This window comes from Anabrus simplex, chromosome 2 (assembly GCF_040414725.1).
Source record: "Anabrus simplex isolate iqAnaSimp1 chromosome 2, ASM4041472v1, whole genome shotgun sequence".
NCBI classification, from domain to species: domain Eukaryota; kingdom Metazoa; phylum Arthropoda; class Insecta; order Orthoptera; family Tettigoniidae; genus Anabrus; species Anabrus simplex.
In genome coordinates this window covers 200,563,659-200,578,971 of record NC_090266.1, presented here as the reverse complement: position 1 = coordinate 200,578,971, position 15,313 = coordinate 200,563,659, and positions in this window count along the sequence as shown.

The following is a 15,313-nucleotide window of genomic DNA, read 5'->3' as shown; positions in this document are numbered from 1 at the left end:
TGAAACATTTTCTCATCACTGGGAGATTATAGCCATATAAAATTCGGCTTGTTATGAAGCTCATGAAAATGTCAGGTTAAAATTAAAATTGCTTTTTGCCTACATGCAATTGTTGATCTTACATTGATTTATATTTAATTGGGTGGTTGTGTGAGAAGAAAGCATCCTACCGGGTGGCGAGAACAATGAACTTGGCCCTGGAAACCCTAGTGACGTTGCCGGATTGAACATCAATTGGGCGATCCCTGCTGTACAATAAGCGGATATTTGTTGTTTCGTGTGTTGTTTAAAACTTTATTGGAATAGTGCTTGACATATCGACGATAGAATTAGGCTACGTAGTATATCTCTTATTTCGCCGTATGTTCCGGCTTATGAGAAGGACCTCTTCGTTTCGTTAGTGATTAATTCATCCGTGCACTTCGCAGAAATACACTGACACACAGAGCAAATGCAACACCAAGGAGGAGTGGTTCGAAAGGGATGAAAGTTGGGGAAAAAACAGAGTCGGCACGGAAGAATAATTGATGTTTATTTCAAACCGATATGCAGGTTACACAATGCGCACGGCATCGACTCAGTAGGATGTAGGACCACCGCGAGCGGCGATGTACGCAGAAACACGTTGAGGTACAGAGTCAATAAGAGTGCGGATGGTGTCCTGAGGGATGGTTCTCCATTCTCTGTCAACCATTTGCCACAGTTGGTCGTCCGTACGAGGCTGGGGCAGAGTTTGCAAACGGCGTCCAATGAGATCCCACACGTGTTCGATTGGTGAGAGATCCGGAGAGTACGCTGGCCACGGAAGCATCTGTACACCTCGTAGAGCCTGTTGGGAGATGCGAGCAGTGTGTGGGCGGGCATTATCCTGCTGAAACAGAGCATTGGGCAGCCCCTGAAGGTACGGGAGTGCCACCGGCCGCAGCACATGCTGCACGTAGCGGTGGGCATTTAACGTGCCTTGAATACGCACTAGAGGTGACGTGGAATCATACGCAATAGCGCCCCAAACCATGATGCCGCGATGTCTAGCGGTAGGGCGCTCCACAGTTACTGCCGGATTTGACCTTTCTCCACGCCGACGCCACATTCGTCTGCGGTGACTATCACTGACAGAACAGAAGCGTGACTCATCGGAGAACACGACGTTCCGCCATTCCCTCATCCAAGTCGCTCTAGCCCGGCACCATGCCAGGCGTGCACGTCTATGCTGTGGAGTCAATGGTAGTCTTCTGAGCGGACGCCGGGAGTGCAGGCCTCCTTCAACCAATCGACGGGAAATTGTTCTGGTCGATATTGGAACAGCCAGGGTGTCTTGCACATGCTGAAGAATGGCGGTTGACGTGGCGTGCGGGGCTGCCACCGCTTGGCGGCGGATGCGCCGATCCTCGCGTGGTGACGTCACTCGGGCTGCGCCTGGACCCCTCGCACGTGCCACATGTCCCTGCGCCAACCATCTTCGCCACAGGCGCTGCACCGTGGACACATCCCTATGGGTATCGGCTGCGATTTGACGAAGCGACCAACCTGCCCTTCTCAGCCCGATCACCATACCTCACGTAAAGTCGTCTGTCTGCTGGAAATGCCTCCGTTGACGGCGGCCTGGCATTCTTAGCTATACACGTGTCCTGTGGCACACGACAAAACGTTCTATAATGACTGTCGGCTGAGAAATCACGGTACGAAGTGGGCCATTCGCCAACGCCGTGTCCCATTTATCGTTCGCTACGTGCGCAGCACAGCGGCGCATTTCACATCATGAGCATACCTCAGTGACGTCAGTCTACCCTGCAATTGGCATAAAGTTCTGACCACTCCTTCTTGGTGTTGCATTTGCTCTGTCAGTCAGTGTATTTGGAAACTTACTTTCCTTAGAAGTAGAGAAGAAGTCATTGTTTCCGTGAACTTTAATAAGAGGGTACAGATTACGCTGTCGCTAACAACTGCTGTCAGCTGAGCGCACGGAGCACAGTAGCATTCTCTCCACAGCGAACTTCCGTAGCTACAGACATGCGCGGATATCTGCGAAGTTTCTTGGCGGATACAAACTGCATGGCATTGCGTATATTTTTGCTAATAATTTCTAAATAATGACGTTTATTGATTTTCACTCAGGTATGCTCTTGTTTCTGCTTCTGGTTAGCCAACCCTTGACATTGGTATGGGAGAATGGTGATATATAAAGAGCCTTGAGACCATAAATCCGTAAATGTGACTTAAGCCTAACTGGCTCCTGACCGCAATTAACGGAAGGAGGGAGCAAAGGTCAATACGTCGGAAATTGTCGCAAGAGAATATCCGTCATGAACTTGTGACTGTAGGGGTTCTGGTGTCAGGTGTCAGGCCTATTGTATTATGTTAACAGGTCCATCAGTTTCAGTACATTGGGTGTAATATACTGTAGTTAAATATTTACAAAATCCGTGGGTAACAAATTTGCGGATGCGAATATTACTTTGTAAATCCGCGCAGGGCTCTACCCGTAGCGCGCATGTATTTCAATACGGTGAAGATCGAAAACAGTGTTTTCTCTAATTTTTAAAGAAAAATTCCATTTATCTTCACTCAGGGCTAGGTGACAGTGTATCCTCTCCTCAAGGTAATATTGGGATGTGTTTAACTTTTGAAACGTTTTGCATTTATTAAATTTCCGGGTGATAAGGGGAAATACCACCCTTCGTCATCTAGCGTGTTAATCCCTTATTCCACATGCTCACCTCACCTCACAACACAACACCTTCACCTACATGACTCACAGCTGATACAGAGTTCAGTTGGCGTGGCAAATAGGCCAACTGGGCAACACCGCTCCGCTCAGCCGATACGCTGCTTTCTTCTCTCTAAACCACTCAGTTAAATATAAATCAATATAAAATTAACAACTGCATGCAGGAAGAAAGCAGGTTTTTTTTGCTAGTTGCTTTACGTCGCACCGACACAGATAGGTCTTATTGCGACGATGGGACAGGGAAGGGCTAGGAGTGGGAAGGAAGCGGCCGTGGCCTTAATTAAGGTACAGCCCCAGCATTTGCGTGGTGTGAAAATGGGAAACCACGGAAAACCATCTTCAGGGCTGCCGACAGTGGGATTCGAACCTACTATCTCCCGAATACTGGATACTGGCCGCACTTAAGCGACTGCAGCTATTCAGCTCGGTAGAAAGCAGTTTGAATTTTAGCCTGACATTCTCATGGGCTTCATAGCAAGCCGAACTTTTTTATGACTATGATCTACCAGTATTGAGAAAATATTGTTTCATAAAATTGTCCGCCTCCGTAGCGAAACGGTTAGTGTTCTTTGCTGCCGTCCTCGGGAGCCCTGGTTTGATTCCCGGTACTGCAAGAAATTTAAGAATGGCAGGACGGCTGGTATGTGTTTGAAATGGTACATGCAGCTCACCTCCAATGGGGGTGTGCCTGAAAACAGCTGCACCACCTCGGGATGAGAACACGAGTTTGCATTCATAAAATGAACAAATTCTGGGATATCCCGGCACTAAAAGCCATACGACATTTCATTTCATTTTAAATTAACAAAATTTTTCATAAATATCAGACGAAATAACTGCTTGGTATACGGATCAACAACGTTACTTTAAGACGTATTGAAGCTTGGTAACGGTTACATCAATACTTTTCAAAGTGAGCCCTCCGTTGAAAATGGAAGAATTACCGGCACATTTTTAGTCAACCTGCGTTAAAGTTTTAACTGGGTACGATAAGAGTTTTTACTTCACATAATAAACGTACAATAGAATAAGCTAAATTTTGTGTGTAGCTTGTTTCTATAGGGGACGAATGATAAACTCTTTATTGACATATTAACTCGTGTTTCTATATCTTTTTCTACGACAGCAGCTAGCTGAGGTCATGCGATAATTATTATTATTATTATTATTATTATTATTATTATTATTGTTATTACTATTATTAGTATACATTGAAACCAGTAACCCATTGTGCAATGAATATTTCTAGTTCTGACCGACCCATGTGCTAAGTATTCTTTCAAGGAAAGAATATCATATTAGAAGCATTTTATAGCCTATTTTCTTTAACATTCTTACATTTATTTTCAGTACTTCCTAAGGTTGTCTTGTAAGGCAAAGTTTACCAAATAAGCAATAAGAAACCGTGGATACATGGATTAATACACAAGAAGGAACTGTCGATTTATTTCGAATTTATTTTACGTCAAGGTTTCTTGTATGTATATATTTCAACTTTCGCCATCTTTGGCCGTCCCTGCCAAGGATTTGACAGAAATGAAATTATAACAAAGATACATCAGTTCCGTTTTGGACAAACGTTATCTTATTTGAAACAGCCAAGAAATCAAAAGAAAAAAGTATCCTAATTCTCCTTCAATACCATCCTCATTCTCTTGCGTAATGGAAGTGGTTATTGTGCTTACGATACAAGTTAAGCCGCGCACACATTGGGTAATATTGTAAAAGCAACCGATAATTTACAAAGCAGAACAAATATAAAAAAGTCAAGGCAAAACGTAAAGTAGAAATCGAGAGATGTGTACAATACAGAAACATAGAAAGAAAAATATACAAAAATACAAAACACAAAAATTATGTAAAATATAAGTAAATACATAAATTAACAAATGAAAAATAAAAAATGAAAACTAAACTAGGATGTCCAGTTGTTGCAGCCATTGAATAGCCGTTGTTAAAGCTGTCAGCAGGTCGTCGATAGTTCCGCGGAAGGTTCTATGTGGGCATCTGAAGGTGATGTGTCGCGATGTATGGATTTCTTCACCACAGTCACAGCTTGGAGAATGTCGCAGGCCCCAAGAATGCATCGCAGAACCACGTCTTCCCTGCTCAGTGCGCACTCTGTTCAGTGGGACCCATACACTCCGCGGGAGATGAAATCCGCGCTGGGGCTGCCTAGTGACAATATTTGGCAATACACGGATATTTATCTACTCTTTGTCAATAAAAGCTTGCAATTCCATGCTTTTAGTGCGAGATCAAATTGTGACATCCTATACAAAATTACAGTAAATGGTGCTTGTCACTGTCTTAATATAACAGAACTATACAAGTTAGTTGGCAAACTGTGTAACAGTCAAACTTGTCTAGGCCTAAGAGTAAGATAAGAAATATTTAATTACGAAAGAAGCAGTACGGGGCGAAGTACGCAAAGTTTGACTCTGGTTCATCCGTACAAAAGTTCACTCGTTGAGTCAGGAAATGTCGAGCCCGATCGTCAACTGACATTCGAATTGTTCAATTGGGAGAGTAGACAATCAAACCGAAGACTTTTCAGTCAATAGTCTTCAAGTGTAACCACGGGAGCAGAGAGGTGGGCAGGAGATAATGTCATTTGTTTAATACTCCTTCGTACTCCTAATAGCTTTAATGGACGGCAAGAGAACAGAAAAGGAGTGAAGGGTTTTACAGATCAGGGAAGTTTCTGGTTTCTACCCATTTAACTTTGCACTAGGATAGAGTTTTGGTGACTCTAGGATAGGCAAGGGTTAAGACTGAGAAGGTATCGACCATGGTGTGAATCAAGGTTCAGCACCAGCAGGAGACCACTGAAAATCACCTCGAGAGCTGCCGGATGGTGGGGTTCATGACCCACAATCTCTTACCGCTACACGATCTGAAATTTGTGGTTTGACGTGACAGTTAATGTCGTGATGATAGCCATGAGGCCTGCACTTCAAGTTTATATGGAACCCGTGACATGATCTTTGATTTACAAAATTCCACGAGTATTGGTTGGGATTCGAACACAGCCACCTTTGTAAGAAGCCACAGATGGTGTAACTCAGTAACCACGTCTACCAGGAAAGTGTTATTTCGTCTTGAAATCCGGATTGTTCACCACATTACTTATATTGACCAAACATAAATACACAGGAGACGTATCTCACCTAGTACGTCGCCTCTGCATTTGTGCCAATCACAGGACAGATTGCAGGATAGCTAGGCGGCCAGTCTTGGAAAAGTGCGGTTTCCAACTGATCAGCCCAAGCTGCACTCAGATAAGACACTGTTTCTTTTACGATTGAGCTTCCTGAATTTCTTTAGTGCATATATTCGTTGTGAAATGAATAGTTTCAACTCATTTACAAATACAAGCGTTGATATTGAAATTTGTTGTTCATCAGTCTGCTGCTGCTGCCGCTTCGCCCGAAATTAAAACTAAAGTACCATTGGAGATACTTTGAACCGGATGCTTGAGCCTGTGTTACGTGTACTGTTAGTTCATGTCGAAATACGTCACTGGCATGAACATTCTTCAGTTTATCGTGAGCGTCCTTGACTCGTTCAAACACCAGGCGTCCTAACAGGTTCAATTTGTCTTCCCTTGACAATCCGAAGTTTCTTGCATACTACACAGATACAGTACACAGGGTGGTCCGAAACAACGTGAACCGGGTATATGAGCGTTAGAGGTTTGGTCATCCTGATAAACAATTTGAAAATATTAATTCATTATCTCACGCCGTTGTCATCATATCAGCTGCTGAACTTAGCTAATCAGGTCGTTTCGTGGGCTAATTGAAATGGGCTTTGTGAGGCGGTGTTGCTAAATCTGAACGTGGCTATGGAATGCCATTCGAAGGAAAACAACTTCGCCCGGAGATGGATTTAAACACTGACCTTCTAGTTGGCAGAATCTAGTACGCTACGGTGACACCGACTGAGACCCACGGCGTGGCTCACAAGCCGGTCTTATGCCACGTGCAGATTGAGCACCAGCGCCTCGCAAAACCCATTTGAATTCGCCCGTGAAGCAATTTGATTGGCTGACTTCAGAAACCAATAAAATAACAATAGCGCGAGATATCGATTTATTTTTTCAAATTATTTATTACGGTAGTATGACCATTCTTCGAATGCACATACACTCGGTTCACATTGTTTCCGACCACCCTGTATTGCTGTTCACCAATTTGAAATCTGTTCATATATTTTCTCTTAGTATGCATCGAAAGTTCATTCAGGTATGCTTTCAACAACATCAACAACAAAGGATTCCTCATAAAACTTCGAAATAGCAATTGGAGGGGCGAACAGGGGAACATAAATATAGCTGATGGTCAATAAATAGATTGTTTGAGTCAATTCTAAATTTCCTATGTATAGAATGCGTATCTGCTGAGTAAACGCCGAGAGACTACCTCACTCCACATTTCCCTAGTACAACTCTTCAGTAACGCCAAGGCTATCTATGCCATTTGATGAATATGCTGTTTGGGATCCAGCCAGTCTGTGGACTGAGAACTTGGCAGTATAATATACATGGCAGTATAATTAATAATGGTTATTATTGTCGGCAGATATTAATAATATAGCATTAAAGAGAGTGAAGTAATACATGATCACCTTGTCGACATCATATAGACCGCTGAGGTGACCGTTGTCTGGTAATTCGCGAGTGTAACATACTCCAGTTCACAGTCTACAGAGAAAGGAATGGCAGAATTCGCAGGCTGATAATAGCGAGTGCTTTTCCTTCCTGCCGCGTCAGAATTCAAGATATAAATTCATATTTTTAAATAAGAAAATCACAACATCAGCCACTGTCATGAACATCCTTTAGTTTATCGTGAGCGTCCTTACTCGTGCAAACACCAGCTGTATCTAACAGGTTAAATTTCTCTACCCTTGACAATCCGAAGTTTCTTGCATACTACACAGATACATAATGAGACTTGTAAGGGGGATGTAAAATTACATCCATGAACCAAGCAGGTTCAGGGAAATAACGTCGAGTTTTTATAAACCATTGTTCTACTGAATTGATTAGGAGGCCGATTAATTGGGAATACTTGGTTGGGGTCTGTCAGAACGATATATACTAAGCGCTTTACTCTCTGTTTATAAGTATCCCGCAGGCACTGGTGATGAATGGGATGGCTAATAACTTATTTTCACAGAATAATTACTGCCTGCAGGTTATTTACGTCAGAATATGAAGAGATAATAAGAGGACGGCCCCTCGCTGGGTGTTCCTCACCGCTACCCGTCAAATGCACCCTCTAGCGTTAGTAAGCCACGTTTTCGAACGCTGGCTGGTATTTGTTACAATAGCACTACAGTTGCTGTCAACATCGACAATGGCTGATGTGTTCAGCAACAACGAATGCACAGACATAGCCTAATGTTCTTCTTCTTAAGCCGTAGTCTCCAAACGGAGGTAGACGATCCATACGGCCAGCTCCGATCTTGACGTTGCAGCCTAATGTTAATCAATGGAAAATCTGGTCGGAATGCAGCCGAATCTCGCAGGCGATTTGCGCAAGTATTTCCCAATAGCCGCCTGTCTTCTATTTTACCTATTTCTCCGAACAGTGGTGCTATTGAGACATAATGGATCGCTCAACATACAAGCAACTGTTTTGGTAGAGTTGAATGTCTCTACGTGTAAAAATTAATTAGATATGAAACATTATTGTCTGCATATTTGGAGTGTTTACACACCCACCCTGTTATAGAAGGTGTGTAGTAAAATGACTGCTATTTGTTTCATATCCGTTGTAGCGCTCCCTTATAAATCAACGATTAGGCATCCCATTCATCATTAGTGCATGTGGGACACTTATAAGTAGAAAGTACGTGGCTGGAGGGCCATCTGGTACATATTGTAATTTGTTTTAGATAAACGTAGGCTTTCTAAAGATTACCAGTTATATTTCGTATATTATTCGAACAGTAGATCAATCCTGAATTGTTTCTTGTTGCATTACTAATTTAAACCCTATCTCTTATTTTTTAAATTATCATTTTCAGTTACTGCTACTGCTGCAATATGTAACGACATCTGTCCTGACATTTACGACCCAGTCTGTGCTGGGGATCTGGAAGCCCCACCGCAGATGTTCGCCAACCTGTGTGAAATGGACATGTACAACTGTAATGAGAAGAAAGGTAATTCAAGATACTAACTATTGATTACCCATACGTAGACTTCTTCTAAATCGTCGTTATGACTTGTGATGCACTGTAAGGAAATACAAGGAACCATTTAATTTTTTTCGTAATGTTCTCTGTCTCCAACTCTCCTAGCAGTCCCTCAGAATTTCAAGGTACTTGTCACTCATTATCAATGGTGAATACGATATTCAAAGTGTAGATGTTCTCATATATTTATTCATGGGACTACACATATTTATCACGGTGTATATTAAAATCGTGGATGTATTTATCCCTGAGAAATTATAGTTTATTCTAAAATTGTGACACAATGAACAAAGAAAATGAAATACCCCACACGCAACAAGAGTATTCTAACATTCTTTTTCACACCAGAAAAAAGCTTTAATTAAGGCCACGGTCGCTTCCTTCCCTCTCCTAGCCCTTTCCTATCCCATCGTCGCCATAAGACTTATCTGTGTCGGTGCGACGTAAAGCAAATCGTAAATTAAAAATGTATATTTTCATTCTTAGATCCAACGTACTATGCTGTACTGAAGAACGTATTATCGTACTTCTGTGAATGGCATTACTATAACAATACAACAGCTGACGGTTCATTTATTTCATTTAGTTCATTTATTCTTACTATCTTTCCAAACTTTCTTTGTTCTTCTATTGTATAAATCGAATATGGAAGGACTGTGCCCTTGAAATCTTACAGTTTCTTCATCTTTCGTATAAATTAATGATAGTTAAAAATGACAAAGAAGTGGATTATTAATAAGAATACATGTTCGGATACAATGAGTTGGGCATGTCGACTTCAGGAGTAAGGACGGCAACTTCACTAGGTTATGCTGTTACACAGTTGATTATGATCTAGTGCACTTCTTCCTCTTCTTATTCTTCTTCTCTAGCACTAGTAGTCCATAATGAATATTGGCCTCTTCAACGAGCTTGTGCCACCTAACGCGATCACATGATACCATTTACCAGTCGTCACAACTCAGCATCTCTTGGTCTTTAACGAATCTTTCCAGCCACTTGATTTTTGTCTTCGAACAGAAATTTCTTAAGCTCCTCAGATTCCTCCATGTTCATCACAAGTCTACCTTATTTCAACCTCCCTGAACTGAAAACTGTTACTGGGGGATCTGAATGTACTGAACAGAGTTCATCATTGAATCGCATTCGCCATTGGCCAAAGATGCTCCACAGAACTTTGTTTTTAATTGCATCTACAGTTGCGTCTGAATGCCGTTTTTCATTTACCCTCTACCTTGTGAGATACGGTCTCCTACCCCGCAAGAATATCCTCATGCTGAATTACATGCCCTTCTGTGGCTGGTTCTCACCAGAGCTGCGATCACCTAGGTCACCAGAATTTTGAGGCGGATAAATGTGGCTCCTCATTGTTGAAATGAATTAAATTAAAATACACATTTACATTACTAATTAATTTAACCAGTGAACTGTCTGGTATATTTTAATGAAATAGTCTGTAAATATAACCACATTAAAAAATGGGAAAGCGTATGCTACGATAAGGACTGCGCGCTGGTTGGTCCAGGTCGAGTATGTTTTCGCAGTTCATCACGTGGAGCGGAGTGGGTGCTGAAGCTGATCAGTAGTCACCAACAAAACAGTGAGTAGTTCCTGTTGCCACAATTCTCCGAGTGCAATATTTGGCATTTCGAGATGCACCTGGACAGAGTACCTGACACTGTTTGTCCCTGTAATAAATGAACATTTACGAAAAGTTCGTGACAAAGAGCATCTTGTACATAATCTCGAAAAATAAAAGGAAAATGAAATGGTACAGCTTTTGTCTGCGGCTAAACAAGATAAAATCATTGCTATGGTTCACGCTGCCAAATACAACTCTACAATTCTAGCCTGCGTGCTTGATGTCAGTCATGCTGTAAGAAACTATGGCCGTCGTTCGTTCTTTAGCGATTACCGGCACGAATGCGACTGAAACGAGGAACATATTTTGGATTTTATACCTTCAACTAATACAACAGGAACTGCGTTACCGAATAAAATTCTCCAGAATTTTGAAGAGTTGTCTCAGTTGATAGAAAATTCACGAATCAAGGATATGATAATGAAAGTAACATGAAAAGAGAAAGCAGTCAAGTGCAAATAATATATTATTAGAAATAAATCTACGGTCCGTTTTTGCACCGTGCTGCTCTCATTCCTTAAATCCTGTTGTAACTGATGCTGCTGAGCGTTGGCTGGACGCAACCACTTTGCCTTTTATGTTCGTTAAAAAAATTATGTTTTTTCTGCTTCACCACTATGATGGTAAGTTCTGCTACGTCATGCAACTTCTCTATCGGTAAAAACGCTTTGCGATACAAGATGGGAAGGCGCAATGTAAGCGTTGAAACCACTTCGGTATCAGCTTGGACATGTACTCGATGTTCTCATGGACACCTACGAGGATACCACACTGGTAGAATCAACAATTTGTTTTTACGTCGCACCGATACCGATAGGTCTTATGGTGACGATGGGATAGGAAAGGCCTAGGAGTGGGAAGGAGGCCGCCATGGCCTAAATTAAGGAACAGCCCCAGCATTTGACTGGTGTGAAAATGGGAAACAACTGAAAACCATGTTAATGGCTGCCGACAATGGGTTCGAACCCACTATCTCCCGGATACACGTTCACAGCTGCGCGGCCCTAACCGCACGACCAACTCGCCAGGTGATGGTAGAATCAACTGGTGCACTCTAAAGTGACGAAGTTCAAGATCTTGCCAAGGAAGTTCAAATTACATATTAATTCTATCTCTTGTTGTGTAGTACAACATTCTGCTTGAAGGTGAACTTGAAAACAAAACACTCCAATCAAAGGAGAGCAACTTTAATAATTAGTATATGGTAAATATGCTGTTTTGTTTCCTAATGTGCAATGAGACAATCATCACTCATTATTCTCTGTTTCTGGGACCTATTCACCTGTGGACGCAGCAACAAAAATCCTTGAGACTTGAAGAGCTGATCTGGAATTTGAAAAAATGATTAATGAACGAAAACTTCCTGTAGACCTCGATAACCTACCTGAAACCGAGTCTTCATCAAATACCACCCACTGCAAAAAAATCCCTTGCGAATATGAATATGAACCCCTTAGAAATACCAAAGCGAATTTTTATTTTGCTATTCTTGACACTTCCATCAGTTCTATAAATGAATATTCTTTCACATTGCTTATGTTCCTATGATATGCATGAATCGCAAACTTAACCTGCCGAAGCAGTATATCTAAACATCGAGAAAGATTTAACCCATAAATACGCTCGGGACATCGATGCTACTAAGGCACGCAATGGGTTACAATTCATTGCAAGAAGGATGCCAAAAAACACACGATACGACGAGTCTTCATCAAATTCCACCCACTGCTAAAAAAATGCCCCAATTCTACCCAACACAGCAACAACGCTCCCAACTGTGTTCCCTTGAAATGCACACTACACATCGATAACAGCGCCACCTGACCTCATCCATATCCTATTTGCACATCGCCGATATCCCGCTAATGTCTGGACTACGTTGCCACTACTTTATTCGCAGCCCTCATTGCTCTTCGTACACTAGTGTCCAAAAGTTAAGCATAATCACTAAACAAGGCCATACCGCCTGAGAGGAATGTCAGACGGATTGCTCAACAAACGGAAGCTGAATCACATACCATATGTCACACAACTTGTCCAGTGTCAGAAAGGTTCTGATCAACAGAGACAACTCTGATAGCTCCGATAGACAACCTTTGATAACAACTAACAAAACTTGACAATGTCTTCCACAACAAAATATGCTGTTAATAGACCGTATAGTTACCCCTAACGGCCACAAATGCTTCGCAGCCACGTGGCATGCTCTCTATCAGATGGTCCAAGAGCTCTTGTGGCGGTCTATTCCATTCCTCCGAAAGGGCAATGCGAAGGTCTTGGAGGGTCCTTGGTGCAGGCTGACGGGATGCAATTCGCCTCCCCAATGCATCCCAGGCATGTTCTATAGGATTCGGATCCGCAGACCTCGCTGGCCAGTCCATGCGATGAATGTCTTCCCCTGCCAGAAATTCATCCTCCAGAGCAGCGCGGTGCGGTCGGGCATTATCGTCCATTAAGAGGAAGTCTGGACCAACCGCACCTCTGAAGAGTCGAACATGTGGTATCAGTACCTCATCCCTGTATCTACGAGCGTTAACAGTGCTCCTTGGACCACCCATGAGGATATGCAGGTCCGTACGGCCATTCAACATGGTGCCACTCCACACCATGACGCCACCACCACCATACTGGTCCCGTTCCATGATGTTCCTGTGGTTGTATCGGCTACCCATTTCTCTCCAGATTAATGTGCGACGGGAATCATTCTGCAAACTGAAGCGGATTCATCTGTGAAGAGCACATGCCTCCATTCATGCATGGTCCAGTTTCGATTTTGACGGCTCCACAGTAAACGGGCCCGTCACTGTGCTGGAGTGAGCGGGACGCACACCGCTGGACGTCGGGCAATGAGCCCTGCTGTTCTGAGCCTCCGGTACACAGTTTGCCGGGAAACTACAACCTCTGAGACGGCTACAAGCTCCGCCGACAATTGTCTTGCAGGTGCACTCTGATTTCGTCGGGCGGTTAAGGCCAGATATCGGTCCTGCTGTGGGGTGGTTACCCTTGGTCGACCTGGTAATGGCCTACGACTAACATCACCTGTGTCTCGAAATCGGCTCCAAAGGCTAGAAATGACACTTTGTGGCACATTCAAGGATACGGTGACTTCGGTCTGCGTCTGTCCTGCTTCCAGGCGGCCGAGTATTCTACCCTGCAAAATGGGGTCCAAATGGCGTCGTTGTGCCATTATGTTGTCACGTTCACCACAAGGCTACACTCCGCGCATTATAACAGGGCAAACACGACTGAGGGAATGTGAGGTGAAGGAACTGGCTGTGTTTACTTTGCGGTTACGCCGCTAGTCAAAGCATGGGACACTCCTTTTCTATACAGAGCGAACACGTAAGGTTGGTAAGTGTGTATGTCGTGCGATTAGCGGTCTACTTCCTGTTACTCGTAACTTATGCTTAACTTTTGGACACTAGCGTATTTTGTTGAATCTTCCTATTTCTGTTGCCAATGAGGAGCGGAGTTTTTCAAACTAATAAATAATAGTATTTACGCTGTACAATGAATCAAGAAAGAAACACTGGGCTCTCAACGTTGTCCATAGAACAGAATGAGCTTAGACGGTGAAGTTGCTTCTACCTTCGCCAACCTGAAATGCAGGAATATTAAATTCTCGGCAATATTTACTGTACATATATTAATATTCATCAACAATGATGGACTTCGGTGACGCCATTAATTCGATTCACGCTTTAATTTAGGCTCGTAGGTTCGTGCGCACGCCTCATGAATGGCGGCAATACACTACAGAAATGCGTCTGCTTAGTTGCGGTATCTGCCCGGGTGGATTATAGCCAGTGCATACCGATGCCATTCCTGTATGTCAGTGAGTTGATGCGGAACCCCACGAGACGTAATTTTCCTCATGATAAGGTATTTCGTCAGTATGAGCCACACCGTTTGATAATTGAGACCAACTTCTACGGATAATTCCCGGAAAGTCCATCGATGGACTACGGAAACGAGCCCACTCACAATGTGAATCTGATATTCAGGAATAGACGGCCGACCTGTGCGGTGCAAATCTGCGGCCTCATTCCGATCCCATCGAAAAGCCTTGAAGCGTCGTGCAACCGTCCTGTACGGTAATGCATTTTTGCCACAGGCTTCACGTAATCGTGCATAACATTCTAATACATTTTGCCTCGGGCAACATCAATTTTAATCCACGAACGCTGATCACCTTTTGGAATCGACACTCTTCAATTCACATTAACAACACTTCCAACTGGGTTCACTTCAAATGCACACTACACGTCGACAACAGCGCTACCTGGCAGCATCTATATCCTATTTTCGCATCCCCAATCTCCTGAGAGCGTCTTGAATATGTTGCCACTATTTTATTTACAGCCCTCGTAGAAAAGCAGCTGGAATTGATAAGATTTCTGGGGATATACTAAAGACAACAGGTTGGGATATAGTACCATGCATGAAGGAGCTACACCAAATGAATTCATAGTTGCTATAGCAGACCGTTTGTGTAAAAGAATGGGTGATGTCCGGCTCCATGAATAAATGGCTAGCGTGCTGGCCTTTGGTCACAGGGGCCTCGGGTTCGATTCCCGGCAGGGTCGAGAATTTTAACCATCATCGGTTAATTTCGCTGGCACGGGGCTGAGTGTATGTGTCGTGTTCGTCATCATTTCATCCTCATCACGACGCGCAGGTCGCCTACGGGTGTCAAATCAAAAGACCTGCACCTGGCGAGCCGAACATGTCCTCGG